Source organism: Eschscholzia californica, unplaced genomic scaffold (assembly GCF_041429995.1).
Source record: "Eschscholzia californica isolate CP2 unplaced genomic scaffold, dmEscCali1.0.p SCAF_4, whole genome shotgun sequence".
Taxonomy (NCBI): Eukaryota; Viridiplantae; Streptophyta; class Magnoliopsida; order Ranunculales; family Papaveraceae; genus Eschscholzia; species Eschscholzia californica.
Genome location: NW_028238461.1, coordinates 23,491,454 through 23,509,953, shown reverse-complemented (window position 1 = coordinate 23,509,953; position 18,500 = coordinate 23,491,454).

The following is an 18,500-nucleotide window of genomic DNA, read 5'->3' as shown; positions in this document are numbered from 1 at the left end:
CTCACATGCGAATTACAATGGCTCAAGTATTTATTACTTGACTTTGGAATTGATCACTCAGATTCGATGACAGTTTATTGCGACAACAAAGCCGCTCTCCACATTGCTGATAATCCAGTATTTCACGAACGTACCAAACACATTGAGATAGATTGCCACATCGTTCGTGAGAAGATCAAAGATAACGTCATTGCCACGCGCTTTACAAGTTCAGACTCTCAGCTTGCAGATATCTTCACCAAACCACTCGGGGTAGAACCGTTCAAAAACATTATTGGCAAGTTAGGCGTTACTTCCATTCCCGCTCTAACTTGAGGGGGAGTGTTAGAGAGTCAATTCCACTCGGTCACAACCGAGTGGGTCGGTCTCCACTAAGTCCTAATTCTATTAGGATTATTAGTCCTAGTTCTATTAGGATTACACTAGATAAAGATAGAGTTTAGTTTTTCGATTTTACAAGACTCCTAAGTTGTAAACCTATAAATATGTATCTCTATAGACAATGTAATCATCAAGTTGTAAGTGTTAATAAACAAGGTATTTACCTATCTCTCTCTCACTATCAACTCTCTATCATCTTCATCTCTCGGTTCACTCAAGCCTCACCATCATCATCTCTCTCGGTCATAACCAAGAGACGCCATCATCAACTCTCGGTCATACCCGAGAGCCTCAAGCAGTCAAGCTCGGTCATAGCCGAGAGCTTGTCGTCATCTTCCTCCTCGGGTTTCAACCGAGAGCTTACTCAATCACTTCATCTCTCTCGGTTTCCACCCGAGTGCTTCCTCCATACCTTGGCTTCATCCGAGCTATCACACATAGGTATTTATCGTTTCACAAAATGGATTAGAAATGTTATTAACTGCACATAATGGCAAAATAAAATTAGAAATGTTAACGTAAACAGACTTAAAAAAGAAATAGAGGCCATAGGGACATTTTCAGTAAATTACTCAGAAATGGAATGCGACATTGCGTTCGTCTCATCGAACTCTAAAACTTAGAGCCAAGAATCACTCGAATTCAAATCCGGATGAACGAAAAATTCAAGTTTGAAGTTTGGTACTTCCTGTATCCTCCTACCTAATCTTCTTTTCTCTAAAATAGCATCTAATAAAGTTTTGCTAGATAAACAAGAAGAACCTTTTGACAACACCAATTAACTTAAAAGTTAATTTGATAATACATGACTAATTTATATACTTTGTTATAAGATGCTTATAAATAAAACGATAGGAACCAAATTCTAAATAAACTTCACAACTAGAAGTCAATTAGCTGACTTAAGTACAAAGGCCTGGTTTAGAATTCGGGATATGGTGCCAAACTTCAAATGGTATTCCTCTTACGACCTATTTTGAATCTTTGATGTCCTTAGTTAGTTACACTATCTACCTGTGTTTGAATGCTCTATTGAATCCAATATTACATAATTTATTTTTAATTTTTTCATTGTTCTCTTCAATTTAATAGTTTTTACTGATTTATGTGATCTTAGGTACTAAAATCGCTTCCACATTTTCAAAGTTGATATCTTCAACTTTACGATTACAATTAGGGAGATTTTATAGGGCCCCTTCATTTTTGTTAAAAGGCCCCCCCTCAATGATAATTTACCAAGTAAAATGGTTCATGGGGAGGCCCGGGACGGGAAAACAGTCCGAGAATCTGAAACCCGGCCCTAACCGCCCGATCCGAGGCGACCCGGAGACCGAAGGAGATCCGACGCGGATTTTACCCGGCCCGAAATTTCGGGCGGGCGGGCGTGGGCGGACATCGGGTAGGGGGTCTTACCCGAGGTCCGGCCCATACAGACCGCCCGAAATTCAAGCCCGATCCGCCCGACCGAAATTCAAGCCCGACCCGGCCGACCGAAATTCAAGCCCGACCGCCCGAAACTCTTACCCGCCCGCGACTTAAACCCGTTACCTGCGACCAATCGCCGCAACCAATACCCGCGCCCGATACCCGCAACCGCTACCCGAGACACATTTCTTTAATCCCTTTATGATCCAACGGTTGAGAATCATCAACCGTTGGATCAAAATATCTAACCTATATATACCCTCTCAAAAGAACACTCTTCCTAAACCTAAACTAAAACCGCCTCACTCACACTGACAGTCACTCACCGCCGACGACCACCACTCCCGAACAACCGATCCACCATATACCACCACCACTACACCTGTAACAGTAACACCACCACTTCATAACCACCAAATATAATAGATGAAATTTAGTTTAATTTTTGATATTTTTAATTATGTTTTTTTATGTATATTATTTTTAATTTAGTTTAATATAAACGAAACCCGAAACCCGACCCGCCCGAGCCCGTTAGAGCCCGAAAGGGCACTCGGGCATAATCGGACCGCGGGCTCCCACATGCTCATATTTACCTGCCCGAACCCGCCCGATATCCCGATCGGATGGCTTGCTATCCCGCCCGAACCCACCAGTGCCCGAAAATCGTGAGCCCGAACCCGTCGAACCCGCCCGATTCCCACCCCGAGACCTTTTAACAAAATTGGGGAGGCCTTATAAAACTTCCCTTACAATTATACAGTGACAAGAGTGCGGTTGAGAATCTCGAGGTCCGATACTAAAATTTTAAACTGAGTCTCCTATACAATAATATCAAAGTTCAAAAAAATTTAGTAAGAGATGGTTGAATAGAAGTAATTATTTCTACATTAATGAGCCACAGAGGCACACACAATATACACACATGTATGTATGCATGTAACTATGTATGTATCTACAAGTTGTCTGAATGGATCTTCAACAAAAAAAAAAAAGTTGTCTGAATGGATGGGAGTAGGAGATTTGGATACTTGTATATTGAAAAAGCTTCTTTGATTTATCAAATGTAAAATATAAATTTTAGCTTCCCACATCTTTAACCATTTACTCCTATTAAGGATGATATTCTACCATCAATATCTCACTTGTTAGGATTCGGAGTTAAGCAATCCCCCGCTCTAAATTTAGAACCTCGACAAAAAGAATACAACAATGCAAAAGAATTAGTCCCTGAAAGAGGAGAATTTGCTCAATCTCGCATTGAAACTAATATCAATAACAAATGTATTATAGAACATAACCTTTGGAGAGAACCGCTATTTGGTAGGGGCCGATGCGAACGCACACCAAACCTCCACCACGGGTTACAATATCACAACATTGTTTCAAAATTAGTCATAAAAATATTATGAATATTAATATATTAATAAAATATTTATTCATTTCAAATGACAGAATAAATCATAATATTTAACATGTGTATCAAAATATATACTAGTCTTTAATGGGGTACGACGAGTTATAAAAAGTTAAAAGTTACTGGATGCCTGATATTTTTTAATCTCCTAGTTTACTCCTTTGGTTTCTCCCTTATCAACATAGTTTATGTCTTTCAATAAAAAAAAAATGTGGCCCAATTATTCCCATGTTAACTTGTCTCTAAAATTAATAGTTGCAGGGATATGGAGGAAGGGAGAACGAAAACCTTATATTGATGTGCATTGAGTGCTCACCACACAAAATAAGAGGGAAAGAGACAAAGAGAAAGAGTTTTCATTGCTCCTAGGGCTCCGCACTTTCCTCAACCCCTCTTCTCCTACTCCCACAGTCCCACTAATCAATTTTATCTCTTCCTTGTACGAATTAACCTATGATCAACTATGAAGCTCTGGTTACTTTCGAAATTAATGCTACAACAGCCGTATAGGATCATGAGATATTTTCGTTAATTTTTTTTATAAAACCAGAACTTTCATTCGCACGTAGGAATTAAATCCAATACATTACATGGCTTGAAGACTTTTGACTCCTTTAAGTACAACATGGATTTACTGTTGTAAATTACAACACGAAACCTACAAAAGTAAAGACAACATGAAGGTAAAGGAGTATAACATTGCAAAAACAAAATAAACATACCCTAGATGTCACAAAATAAAAATATCCTAAAGATCACAAATAAGAGGACCCTAAAAGTCGTGAACTGTATTATACTTAAATATATTTAATCAGGATGAACCAAGTATAGACGAATTATGGTTGAGTGAATTTATGTATGTCACTGGAGACATTGACATTTGATTTCAAAGATGAAGGTTGACTTTATCTTCTTGTTGTTTATGTATAATCTTCCTTCCTCCATTAATCAAGGCAGCCCCTATCATATTTGAGGCCCAAAGCCAAATGAAGAAATGGGCCTCTTCACTATAGCAGAAATTGAAGAAAAAAAATTCTTAGTAATGTTATTGGATGAGATCGAACCCTTACATTTCACCTTACAATCAAACTTCTAAACCGCTGAGATATTGTGTCATTTTTGTCAAAATTTTAGTTATTTTTGTTTATTAAAACCGAACTGACCCCCGTAAACCCATAAAACAGGCCCTCGAATCGGTTGGGGCCCGAAGCAGCCGCTTTGGGCCTGGGCCGCCTCTGCCATTAATAGAAACTTCTAACTAATTCCCATTTCTTTGCCTGTTTTTCTTGAAAAATCTCTCAAAACTACAAACTAATTCCGCCATTCTCTTCCCTATTTATCTCCCAGAATCCCTTTTGCTTGAAACTGTCGGTAACCTAACATCTGTAATTATTCCCTCAAGCTTGGTTTATCTAATTTCCTAGATCATTATAGACATGAGTGGTAACTGAAGGAGGCAGCTTGGAGAGATGGGATCTCATTATAGAGAGAAGAAGAAGAGATGATGAAAAACTAATTGCTCTCTACCTCCAATAATGATTATTATACATTAAAATAAAAATATCTATATAACAAAACAGAAAGGTTGTGACTAGGACAAGCTGACTGAGACAAAATTAATGGTCTTATTGCTGAGGTGGACAGTGACTTGGGCAACCTATTTCACAACCATCCTCTTTTAATGTGAGATTTTATTTCAAAATTAATGAGACACCCAAAACTATTCTTCTTCCCCCACTCGATTCTTCTTTTTCATCCACGATCAGTTGATCTCCCACAACCGTTTCTTTTTCTTCTACTTCTCTATCTCAGAAACTCACTTCTATATCCAACGTCTGATAGACTGATACAACATCATCAATTTCAGTCGATCAGTTCAATCAAGTTATCTCTGCCCCTCTCTCTTCAAAACTTTGCTTCAACTCTTCCTCTCTCAAGCCTGTCTAGTTTTATGAGATGTGGAAACCCTATCATGCATTCATGTTGGTGACTTAATTTATGTTTGTTTTCAGAGTTTGAAAATCAACTGATCATTACATTTTCCCCAAAAATACCAAATCACTTTTATAAGAACAAGCTCCATAATTAGGGTATGCCTGTTTCTATGTTAATCTCATCTTTCAAATTGGGATCAGTTACATCTTTCATCCTCCTCTTGAAAGGTAATTTACATTCTCTCTCTCTCTCTGTATAAATTTGTAGCATCATTATTTAACATTCGTACACAAATTTTTTATGTGTTATTCAACTTCATAAAGAAAAATACAAAGAATCTAGAACTTGTGGTTGAATCAAAGTTTCATTCCTAATTATTTATATATCTTAAAAGTTAAATGTGTGGTGTATATTCTCAAATTATTATAGTTGACCCTGAAAGTTATGGTGACAATCTAGGATAGTTGCTTATTCTAACGTTCTCAAAGAAAGTCTTTTCCAGAAAGAAATTGAATGAGGATTCTTCCTATGGTTACATCCTTAAAGGATTATAATTAGTTGATTAGCTGATGGTTTAGTTTATTGAGATTATACTGAAAAGTGCGTAGTTTTTCTGTAAATACATTTATGTGAAATGAACTACACTTGGTTCTACAAATACGAATCTTTGAATATGGCAAACTTCAACAATAGTATAGACTAAGTTATGGCAAAGTCGAGAAGTAGTCTAGACTAAGTTATGGAGAAGTTGAGCAATAGCTGTTACTGTTATGTAACTTTCTATAAAGTTTGTTCTTCTATATTTTATGTTGTAAAACCTACCCTACTATATCTTCATGTAAATCTCCTTAAAAACTACACGATACGGTTTATATTTCATAATACTTGTTACTTAAATGCATAACCCGTGTCGGCAATAGCGCGTGATTGTTTAGGTCATGGTGGACATATGCAAAAGATGCAGAATTCTGATTATTCGGAAGACAATCGTCCTAGGTCAGTACATGTCGGTACTGTACTCTTTTAAGAAAAAGCAATTTGTTTCTCCATTTCCCCTTTCAGATTTTCATGAAAGTCTGACCTTAGTTTAAATCATATAAAACCTTCTTTCCTTTCTACAATGTCTTCTTCCCTCCTGTCTGTGCCTTCTTGGTTCAAGTAAGAATATAATCCTTCTCTTATTTTAGGTGTGGAACCATTGGGTTTTTTATGCGAGACGAGTTTTTAGGTTTCTTTAAGTGGTTATAAACTAACAATAGCTTTGTGATGGTTGAAATCAATTTGTCAGAAAATTTTCTATTGGAACCCAATGTACTTGATAGTTGATATCATATTTGTGCAGAACAATCTAAGTGATCTCTGGTCGCTCCTTAATTTTCTTCTTCTAGAGATATTTAGTTCTGCTTAAACATTTGATGAACGGTTTAAAATGTCTCGTGAAAACGAGCACCAAAAGGTTGCTCAACAACATCACATGGGATAGTTCATATATGGACTTCGTAGGTTCTTTGTTCGTTTCTACTCCAAAGGTTGAAATCTGATACAGAGAAAGGGTTGTGTTGGGTTTGATTTTTTCAGCATCACATCCAACCTATATATTGGTTAGGTAACTCCAGTCAATTAACAGTTTATCATCATTCAGAGGTTGAGCCGCTATAATCAAGGAATGAAACTTCGGTTTCGGTGGAAGTTTCGGTGGGTCCAAATGTGGAAACGTTTCGTGGAAACGTTTCGGTCTGTATGGAAGTTTTACATTTTTGCCGAAATGTTAGATTTATGATGAAATTGTACATAACAAGTCTCTTTAACCATAATTAAGCATAAAAAGATGTAATCTTCATTTTAACAATAGTTTATAAGGTAGAATCGTAAATTACTTCCATTTTGTTACATAAGATATTAAACCCAAAATGTTCTCCTACCCCCTTCATCACCGTCGTTGTTTGGACGTACATGAGATTCATTTACCATAGTATTGCAATATTCATACCATGACATTCGGTTTCGGAACCAAGTCCGATATTGTTCAATGTATGTCATATATTGCTCTTGACGAATTCCGCATAGTGGTCCAATTAGGGGATATTGATGCCAGCCTATGTCCTCCGATCTCCCTTTACGTGACATTCTTAAGAAAGAAATAACAAAAGTATGTCAATAATAGGGCTAATTGGCAATATAATATGTTAGTTAGAGGGCTAATCTGTGATATATTCAGTTAATTAGAGGGGCAATTTGCAATAATAAAGTTAATCAGCAATAAAATGTTAATTTAAGGACTAATCTGCAATAATATCAGTTATTTCAGGGATTAAAATAAAACAAAAGAAAAATCAGGTGGTCAAAATAAATGAAATATCAATAATAGGGCTAATTGGCAATATAATTTGTTAGTTAGAGGGCTAATCTGTGATATATTCTGTTAATTAGAGGGCCAATTTGCAATAATAAAGTTAATCAGTAATAAAATGTTAATTTAAGGACTAATCTGCAATAATATCAGTTATTTCAGGGATTAAAAAAAAAAATCAGGGGGTCAAAATAAATGAAATATCAAGTTTGATATACCTGTTAAACACCAAAAACTCAAATCAAACCTATTCCCTTCGGTATCGTCTTCTTCAACCAGAGAAGAAATCAAACCTATTCCATTCTCTCTCTCTAGATTTTTGAAAACCAAACTTCTTTCCTCTCTCTCTATAGATTTTCTTCAACCAAACCTATTTCCTCTCTCTAGATTCTCCTCCAAACAATCAATTGAAGAACTAAAGAAGAAATCAAGAACAATTAAAAAGCAAAAACCAGAGAAGTTGAAGAAAAAAATCTAAGGTATGAGTTCTTTGCTCTGTTAATTTTATTTTTATAAATAGAACTCATCAATTCCGACATTGAAACTCGAATCTTATCTCTTGGCTGTCCCTTCCCTCAATAATTTTTGCTTTTCTTTAAAGGAAACAGTCGAATCCACTAGGGTTTCTGACTTCTTTTCCAATTTTCGGTCAGATTTCGGTCGAAATCTGACACAAAAGATGTGTAAGTGTGTTTTTCTTTCGGTTGGGTGAAATTACGAAAAATTTCGACCATGTCGGTCGAAATTTTTCGAAGTTTCATTCCTTGGCTGTAATGCTTAGGTACCACTTATCCGAATAAACCATAGCTACCACTTCCACTTCAGTTCAATAGAAGGAAAAGCTTGGAAAAAGTGTGTTCTTTTGTCTCTAAGCCGTTAAAGCATTTACTATATACTTGATATGGTTTATTCGGATAAGTGGTACCTAAGCATTATAGCCAAGGAATGAAACTTCGAAAAATTTCGACCGACATGGTCGAAATTTTTCGTAATTTCACCCAACCGAAAGAAAAACACACTTACACATCTTTCGTGTCAGATTTCGACCGAAATCTGACCGAAATTTCGAAAATTGGAGAAGAAGTCAGAAACCCTAGTGGATTCGACTGTTTCCTTTAAAGAAAAGCAAAAATTATTGAGGGAAGGGACAGCCAAGTGATAAGATTCGAGTTTCAATGTCGGAATTGATGAGTTCTATTTATAAAAATAAAATTAACAGAGCAAAGAACTCATACCTTAGATTTTTTCTTCAACTTCTCTAGTTTTTGCTTTTTAATTGTTCTTGATTTCTTCTTTAGTTCTTCAATTGATTGTTTGGAGGAGAATCTAGAGAGAGGAAATAGGTTTGGTTGAAGAAAATCTATAGAGAAAGAGGAAAGAAGTTTGGTTTTCAAAAATCTAGAGAGAGAGAAGGGAATAGGTTTGATTTCTTCTCTGGTTGAAGAAGACGATACCGAAGGGAATAGGTTTGATTTGAGTTTTTGGTGTTTAACAGGTATATCAAACTTGATATTTCATTTATTTTGACCCCCTGATTTTTTTTTTTAATCCCTGAAATAACTGATATTATTGCAGATTAGTCCTTAAATTAACATTTTATTGCTGATTAACTTTATTATTGCAAATTGCCCCTCTAATTAACTGAATATATCACAGATTAGCCCTCTAACTAACATATTATATTGCCAATTAGCCCTATTATTGATATTTCATTTATTTTGACCCCCTGATTTTTCTTTTGTTTTATTTTAATCCCTGAAATAACTGATATTATTGCAGATTAGTCCTTAAATTAACATTTTATTGCTGATTAACTTTATTATTGCAAATTGCCCCTCTAATTAACTGAATATATCACAGATTAGCCCTCTAACTAACATATTATATTGCCAATTAGCCCTATTATTGACATACTTTTGTTATTTCTTTCTTAAGAATGTCACGTAAAGGGAGATCGGGCGACATAGGCTGGCATCAATATCCCCTAATTGGACCACTATGCGGAATTCGTCAAGAGCAATACATGACATACATTGAACAATATCAGACTTGGTTCCGAAACCGAATGTCATGGTATGAATATTGCAATACTATGGTAAATGAATCTCATGTACGTCCAAACAACGACGGTGATGAAGGGGGTAGGAGATCATTTTGGGTTTAATATCTTATGTAACAAAATGGAAGTAATTTACGATTCTACCTTATAAACTATTGTTAAAATGAAGATTACATCTTTTATGCTTAATTATGGTTAAAGAGACTTGTTATGTACAATTTCATCATAAATCTAACATTTCGGCAAAAATGTAAAACTTCCATACAGACCGAAACGTTTCCACGAAACGTTTCCACATTTGGACCCACCGAAACTTCCACCGAAACCGAAGTTTCATTCCTTGCTTTTAGTCAATGGTATTCCCACACAAAGTAACAGGAAGGAGGCTCTTCTTTCACATTTCAAGAAATTTGAGAAGGTAATTGATATTTATGTACCACTTAACAATAAGCAAGCCTTTGTCCAGTTTTCCGCACGAGAAGAAGCACAATCTGCCTTAAATTCACCGGATGTTGTAATGGGTAACCATTTCATTAAGCTATGGTGGACTAACCGAGATAGTATTCCCTCAAATGGTATAAAAATGGAACAGGAAATCTGCCTTCTTTAGCACCAAAGAATATTGCAATCTCTGATCCGGACACTTCTATCCCTGAAGCGGTCAACGTAAGGCATCTGGTGACAAATGTTCCCAATGAACCACCTTCGAAAAAGAAGTTGGATAATTTGGAGCTTCCGAAGGAAGAAATTCGTTTAAAGCAGCAAATGCTAGAACAGAAACGGAATGACTTCCGTCGTCAACTGGATATGCTTGAGAAAAAGGTAGTACCTTTTATCCGCATTTTATTTCTTCAACATTTTGCTTAAATTTCGTTATTTATTAGTTACTTGTAAAACCTTAATTTCTCTCGCCGTAAATTTAAGTTCCCATATGGAGCTACAGAGTGTACATAGTCATTGATGCATATAAGTTTCTTAGAATTTATTAAATACCACACATCACTCAATCGACTCTGGTAAGAAATTGTTATGCAATAAGTTAAGTCATTATAACATAAAAATTTCTGCATAGTTTTGGGATACAAGCCTAAAACTTTACACTTTTTCCAGGCCGTCACTGTGAAGGGTGAAGTAAGTGCCACACAAGTTGTTAAGAAACAGAAAGTATGGAAGGTGACAGATGGTGCAACATTTGTGACGCCCAAGTCCATCAGTCCTGTAAAAATTACAGCTAATCCAGTAACTGAGAAGAAGCAGGATAAGAGCACCCCTGTGGAAAATCTTTTATCTCCTAATTCTAAAACTAAATCAACTGCACCGAGGAGTTTAATGCCATCAGGTTATCAGTTAGCATCAGTTGGAACACCCTTTTTAATGAATAGGTTCAAGTTGGACAATCGTCCTACTACATTTCAGATTCTTCCTCCGTTACCTACTGATCTTGCATATGTAAGTTCTCTTCTTTTTTCATTTTTTATATTTAGACGTAGATATTATCGAACTTAACCTGGTTGCTGCTATAGTAGGAGGAAATATGAATGTGTTGAAGAATCATTTTTCGCCATTCGGTGATCTCTCTACTGTTGAGCTAGAAGATGCAGATGCTACTACAAGTAGTTCAGAGCCATCTGAAAACCATTCTCCTCGTATTGCTTTTACAACTCGTCGATCAGCTAAGAGGGCGTTTTTGAATGGTAAATGCTGTCAGGGCCACAATTTGCAATTTTCGTGGGTGACAACTTCCAATAATACTATCAACAACAGCTGCAGAGAAAATTTTCCAGTTACAGAGGAGGGCCTTCCAGATTCTGAAGGTCCGAGCAAGAGTGTATTCTGAAAGTCCGAGGTCGTTTCTACACCAATAAGTTAGTTTTATTGGTGATCAGTTTCTATTTTTGTTGTAAATACTATTGAGTTTGATTTTTTTAGTTTTTGTAAATCCATCTTTCGATAATTTCATTCTAGCATACGGTTTTCAGCTTGAAATTCATTCTGACAAATGTAACTAACGTCGTAAAGAAAGTTGTATATTTACATTTGTGGTCGACCGTATTATAAGAAAATTGATGGTAATATTTTGAACTAATCGACTCAGTCTAACAAAGGTAAAATTATTTCTAATTATGGTCTGATGCATTTGTTATTTTATGTTTCATTCCTATTTACTTAAAAATGAAATTATCAGACAACAACAACCAAGGTAATTCAACATCTAACCATGCGAACAGTAACCGCAATTAGGTGTTTAAGTTATCTTTTGGGCTAACAAATATTTTGTAATTGTTAGGAGTGTCTTTAGAATAACAATAAATGACGAAGTTAACATGTCAAAAGCATAAATTATTCTCTTCCTCTACGACTTACATATGAAATAGTACGTGCCGAAGGCACGGGTCATGCCTAGTATAGTACAAAACAAGAGGAAATTCCGGACAAAGAAACCCTCCTGCGGAATATATGAAGAGCTTGGAAGTTAAAGGAGTAATATTTTCGTTATTGCTCAGCCATCGCCAAGCGTTAGTTATTTCTCCAAAAATAGAATATTCTTTCAAAAGGTTCTCCACTTCTCCCTAATTTAGAAAGAAGATTTAATCAGATAGGTTAAAATAATATAAAAAATAAGTAAAAAAAATATAAAACATTTTATAATTATTATTCAGATAAAAAAACATATAAAGACTAAAATACTCTCTTGTCATTTTGTTTAACTAATTTTTTATATATTTTTCTTTAAGCTTAAATCTATATCTTTCTCTTGAGATGTCGAATTTCTATAAAATTTATATATTTAGAAAATATGTTTTATTAGTTTTCTAACAAGATTCACTTTTTCAATACTGTTTTCAAATAAAAACTTAGAAAAAATGACATTCTTGTTTTCGTTTTTTCTGAAAACTGATTGCAATTTTTTTCAAACTCGATTTGCAGAATGTAAAGTGAAAACTTGGGTTGGAGAATGTAACCTCGGATTTGCAAGTTTCTTCTTCAGAAAAAAAAAAAAAAGTTATTGCTCATTTCTACATTGCATGAGTCCATAGTGCAAAGTATGCACTCCGTACATAATCTAGTCACTAACATCATATTTGTACTTTGTTTTCTTCCTAACATCACATGATTCTTCCTGCTCATATGAACGAAAGAACTGTACATGTCTTCAAAATCAAATAACGATATGCTTCTTTCCCGTATTTTGTTTCTCCTCATGACGATGTGATGTTTTCAATATTATCTCTGAGAATATATCGAATGTGGCGTATTGGATCTTTTCTTGGGAAAACACTACCCCGCTGAACGATCATGAGATCCAGAACCTTTTAGCTACGATCCTTTGGATCATATGGAAAATCAGATGTGACCACTGTTTTCAACATGAAATTAATGATCTTACACATATAATCAAAATGATACAAAATTTCCCTAGAAATGATAACATTAAGCTGAATAAAAACAAACCAGAGGAATCTAAATGGACACCACCTAAACGTGGATGGTTGAAAATGAATGTTGATGCATCTTACATGAATATTCACGAAATAACGGGTACGAGTCTGATTATTCATGACTCGGACGCTAAATTTATAGAAGCTCACACCTCCATTGTGAGAAGTAGAACAAGCGAAGAAGGTGAGGCTATAGCAATTCTAAAAGGCCTGCTCTGGGCGGTCGAACATAACTATAACCTTATAAACATAGAAAGTGATAATCTTAATATCATCCAGAACATCAAAAACAGTAAAAATGGAATTCAATGGCAATCCTGCACCCACATCCAAAAAATCCATGAAATTAAAAGCAAGCTGGATAGAGTCTCTTTCACTTTCTCTTGCAGGTCTTCTAATGCCGCAGCGGACAAGCTAGCTAAGAGGGCACGGAAAAAACACAAATCAGAAACTTGGAGTAGAATTCCTTATTTTATTTCGAAACTGTATTGTAATGACACTCTTATTACTTAATGAAATAGCACTCTTTAACAAAAAAAAAAAAAAAACAAAAACTTAAATCCTCGTTACCCACATAAATCATCTCTCTGTTTGAGTTCTTCATACGCATCATCATGAGGGGAATCAAACCCTCATTCTAGTAGGTGGACATCTCGTCATCATGAGGGGAATCAAACCCTCATTCTAGTAGGTGGACATCTCGTCTTTCATCCACGTGACTGCCCTATATATTCTAAAACTCTCGCATTGTTAACTATTTAACATGAAACTTTTTCTCTTTTAAGTGAAGTCAAAACCTTTCCAAGTATACTTTTAGCCCTCTTAACAAAAAAAAAAGTATACTTTTAGCTTTTGCAACAAAAAAATAAGCTTTTAGCTTATGGCCTCCTAGAGCCCCAACGTGGAACAACAATATGCAGTTGTGGATAAAACCAAGAACAACACCTGCCACTATCTTCCTATTATCAGTAAGCGGCAACCAATGCAGCAGAACCAATAGTCATTGCTTTTTTTTTTTTTTTTTTTTTTTAACAACCAGATAATCAGAACATTTTTCAAGATTCAAAAGCTTTAACAACAGTTCTACAGTTCCTGCAACGAACGTCGTGACAAAAATATCGGTTTTAGGAGCTTGCATTAGTCCAATTCCTTCTTTTGCTGGTAAAGATGCTTAAATTGTAGCAACAAAACTAGCTAGTGCTTTGAAAATTATGAATCACGAATTACAACCAGATAATCAGATCAATGAAATAATATTAGCAGATGTAATGAACTTAAATGGGATTAATAAATGAACTTAAATGGGATTAATAAATTACTACTCATAATTGTTTCCAATCAAATTAAACTATGGTTCTTCATAGTTCATACACATGTCAATGGCTACCTAGTCTTGTGCATTTAAACATGAATGATTGAAATCTAGAAAAAGTAATATTCTAATCAAAGGAGCTAAACATTTTAAAATAATAAAAAAACAACATATTTTCAGGGTAACCATTGTTCCCTATCCGAAAACAAGAAACAACGAAGGGAACAATAAATATGAACTTGATGCACGACAACGTCCGTTATGATAGAATATTATGTTAGATTGGGCGAGATCCCTTCCTCGTGCTCGTGCTCCTTACTCTTCATAACCTAGGGGGCTGCAAAGGGTTCGGAAACCGCTCTGACGCTCCTGACAGTCACATTACTCTTTGCAGTAAAAGATTGAATATTAATTGAACCTTTTGGGGGGACGAGTTGTGGTAACTCAGTGTAAGTGATCTTCTCTAGTTTTCAGGTTGTGTCTTGTGGAAAGACGATGGGGGGCCCTTTTATAGGTTGAATTAGACCGACTGTGATAGACGGTGTAGATGAGGCAGTTGTGATCCACCGTTTTGGGGAAGTTTCTCATTGTTCGTGGTTAGGGTTTCTGTTGGGTTGTGGAGTCTCCTACTAGTGTTGTATGTGGATAACTTGACATCTAATGTCAAACACTAGTACGTCCCAAGATCATCATGCATAAGCTAATGATTAACTAAGAGTTAGAGATTACCTTAATCGCTAGTTTTCCCTCTAACCTTTCCAATTCGAATGCGAAGACCAAGAGCTCCACGTGTTGCTCCTCTACTCAAGACACCCGAATGATCTATTTATCTCCCACCTTGTAGCTAGCTAGAACTCCAATGGTGGTTTGATATGAAGAACACTTTCTTCTTTATTGACTAGTTAGATAGCTTGGGAATTAGTTCACTTTCTCTTCTATACTTGATGTGGTAGAGTAAGAAATCTTATTGAGAAATTTCACACCTTATTCAAAACACTAAGAGACATTATATAGAGCATTCAATTAGAGTCTCACTCAAATTAGGTTTTCTAAAAGTCCCTTTTGAATAAGATTAAGGAAATACCCGAAAATAAAAACTAGTTTTTATTTTCTAATTCCCCTGAGTTGTTGCCGTCCCATACACATGGGAATGTCCAGATCTGGCCGGGCTGTTATGGCAGCTCATTGATCATGGTTGGTCCACCTTTTGGGCCCAAAATACCCTTTTGGTGCCCCTGCCCAAAATCCCTTCTTTTGGGTCTTTTGTGCTATCTTTGCCTAAACTTCTTTTAGGCCCATGAGACATATTTATGGGACTATCCCATGATTATATGTCTCATTCCGACTAGTCATATCATCCGATCAAATAGACATTCTTATCTGTAACCCGGTGTAGGATCCGGTCGAAGTTAGCCACGAATAACTTCGTAATTCGACGATCATAGTTGGTTTCTAGCTAAACACTACGACACCTAAATCAACCGGACTTGATAATCTTCTTCATCAATTTTCCTATCCGACAAATTGCTCGCATTTCATCTTTGATCAAAGGACATTTCATCTTTGATCGAAGGACATTTCCTTTACAAAGGAATATCCTTCAGACTCCCACTTGTACTTAGACAAAGTGTAATGCTAGATTCCCGTGTCCATTTGTATCTCATTGAGTACGTCACGTCTTTCAGATTTTCTTGACACCAAGTACAACTGTCAAAGACAAATGATTAACTTTTAATCCATTTGAACGCGGTCACGCATTTTCAGTTGCTACTCATCAAGCGGCCTTGAGACACGTTTTCCTACTGTAATTAAGATGACACAATCCATTCTTGTGCTCCCACTCAGCTTCATGCCTATCATGTCTTTCCCGCATTTATAACCTCCTTTCACGGCACGGCTTTTGGCTGAACCAAAGTCAGGCATTCCCTACATAAGATGAGTGAAACACTCATGTTTTGAGGAATCTCTCCAATCCCGATAACGAAAGTTTGTAAATTTTTTAGTCTCTTTCGTAAAACACCTTTTACATACTCAATTTTACTAGTCAAGGTTATTTCCGAAATTATCTTACGCCCTGGACATTTAGTATGATTCTCATACTTTTGTCTTAGGTGACAGTTTAGTTGACTACGGATGTAGTCCATTTAAACCTTGCTTATTATCAACTAATCGAAAGTTGATTTCTTTGATTTTCCATTGATAGTTTCTAGTAACTCTTTACTAGTGTTAAGGCTTCCTATTCTTTCTTTTGTAGAGTCTGCAACAGTTCCCGGCTAGAAACACTTTCTGCCTACTGCCCTTCCATGTCAGGAAGTTTGCATTGACATGTTCAACGTTCTCCACTCAAACTTATCCTAGAAATTTTACAAGCCTTTTAGGATGTTAGTTGTGGTTTCAGATTGTCTTATCTGAGTTCGGATGTTAACATCTCTTAATACTCGTATTCACGATGTCTTGGCAAATGGTAAATCATGTCTTACACGACAGATTATATGCCTATAGCATAATTATCTTTCTCATGTGTGCTTACTCATCAGAGTCCCCCGACTCTGAGTCTTGCCTAGCTATGCGTCATGAGGTTTGGGTCGAACATCCCCATGTTGTTCTCAATTCTGGTATGTACACTGCACACAAAAAAGCTCTTCTCCCACTAGCCATCTTGAAATCCCGAGATTCAAGGTTTTCTTCATTCTTTAGGAATCAAACGCCTTTGATTTCCTCTTTTGAATCGTAAATTCCAACTCTAGCTTGCTTCATCCCTTAATGGATCTTCCGAGGCATGCTTGTTTACTAATCACTAAAGTCAGCGACAATTACGGTTTTTTACTTCCTCATGTTTAGTTATGAACTTAAACATAGACTGATATAGGATCTCATTCATAGTCTCTTGGTATGAATCCACAATCTTAATCTTCTTCGTCTAGTTTTGGGAAACACCAATGTTTCCATCCTTCTCAGTTTTCTTTCTTGAAAAAACTAATTTTCGTCTAATGGTTTTCCTCCATTAACCAATTATGAAGTTTCCGATCTTGACGAAAAAGGATTCCATAAGATATTGACTCCTAGCCAACTATCGAGTTGGTTTCCGTCTCTGCGCAGGTCTATATCCTTTTGAGTAACTTTCAACTACTTGATAGTTCTCTGACGAATCCCCATTCGTCTTTACGAGGTAGGTGTTTATGCCTTTTCCTCCCATTGTTATATAACAGTTTTGTTGCTCTTGATCGAAGCATTCGACTTTTCCTCCCACTTATCCTACTAATTATCATTTCGGAACCAATTATTAGAAGGATACCATCATGAGCAACAAACACTTTGTTCTCTTCATCGGTTGGGTGAAGCCCAACTTTCTTCTAAAGAAATTGCGTCAGATTTGCTAATTTACATCTTGTAATCCTCTTACATGGCTTTAGCTTTAGAAGGAGTAGGTTGCGTGAGAAAACAACTGTTTCTTGAATATATCCAAAATTCGGAAGACTGGCTTGCATCCACGAAATAGAGAAGGTCAAAGTTCGAGTCAAACTTAGTGGACTAAATGACAAGATGGACACATGGCATGCATCCACGAAACAATCGCACGAACCAGGAGAGACGCGGGCTACATTCGGGTACGGAAGGATGGCATTCGGGATTTTCTAGTGTCTTTGATTCCATATGATGCGGTCCAAGATAAAGGAGTAACCCGTGAGGATCTAATGGCCGGGTTCATGTACGTGACACGTGTGGACATCTAAAGTAGTACAGTACCGGTCTAAACTCTTCCGCGATACACTGGATCATTTTGATCCCTCCTCACGTGAAAGTTGAGCTGCCATTATTTTCGAACAGTTAGATAGAGAAACCGAGAGAGAGAGAATCAAAACAGATTATCTCCTTCTCTCTCTCGTCTCTATCTAATGCTTATGGAAGTTGTCTCATATAAGACCGAGAAAGAGAGGGAGGGGATTTAAACAGAAGGTAGAGAGAGAGAGCAGAAAACCAGGAGGTAGAGGGATCTCTCGGTTGGAGATATTGAAGATCAATTAAAACCGAGAGAGAAGGATTGAAGAATAAGGTGGTTCAGATTTTGGGAGATTAATTCGAATCAGAGAGAGAGAAAGTTAGAGAGAGAGAGACTCGGTTGGTGATTATAAAAAGAGAGGTTGAACAGGAGGTAGAGGGATCTCTCGGCTGGGGGTTCA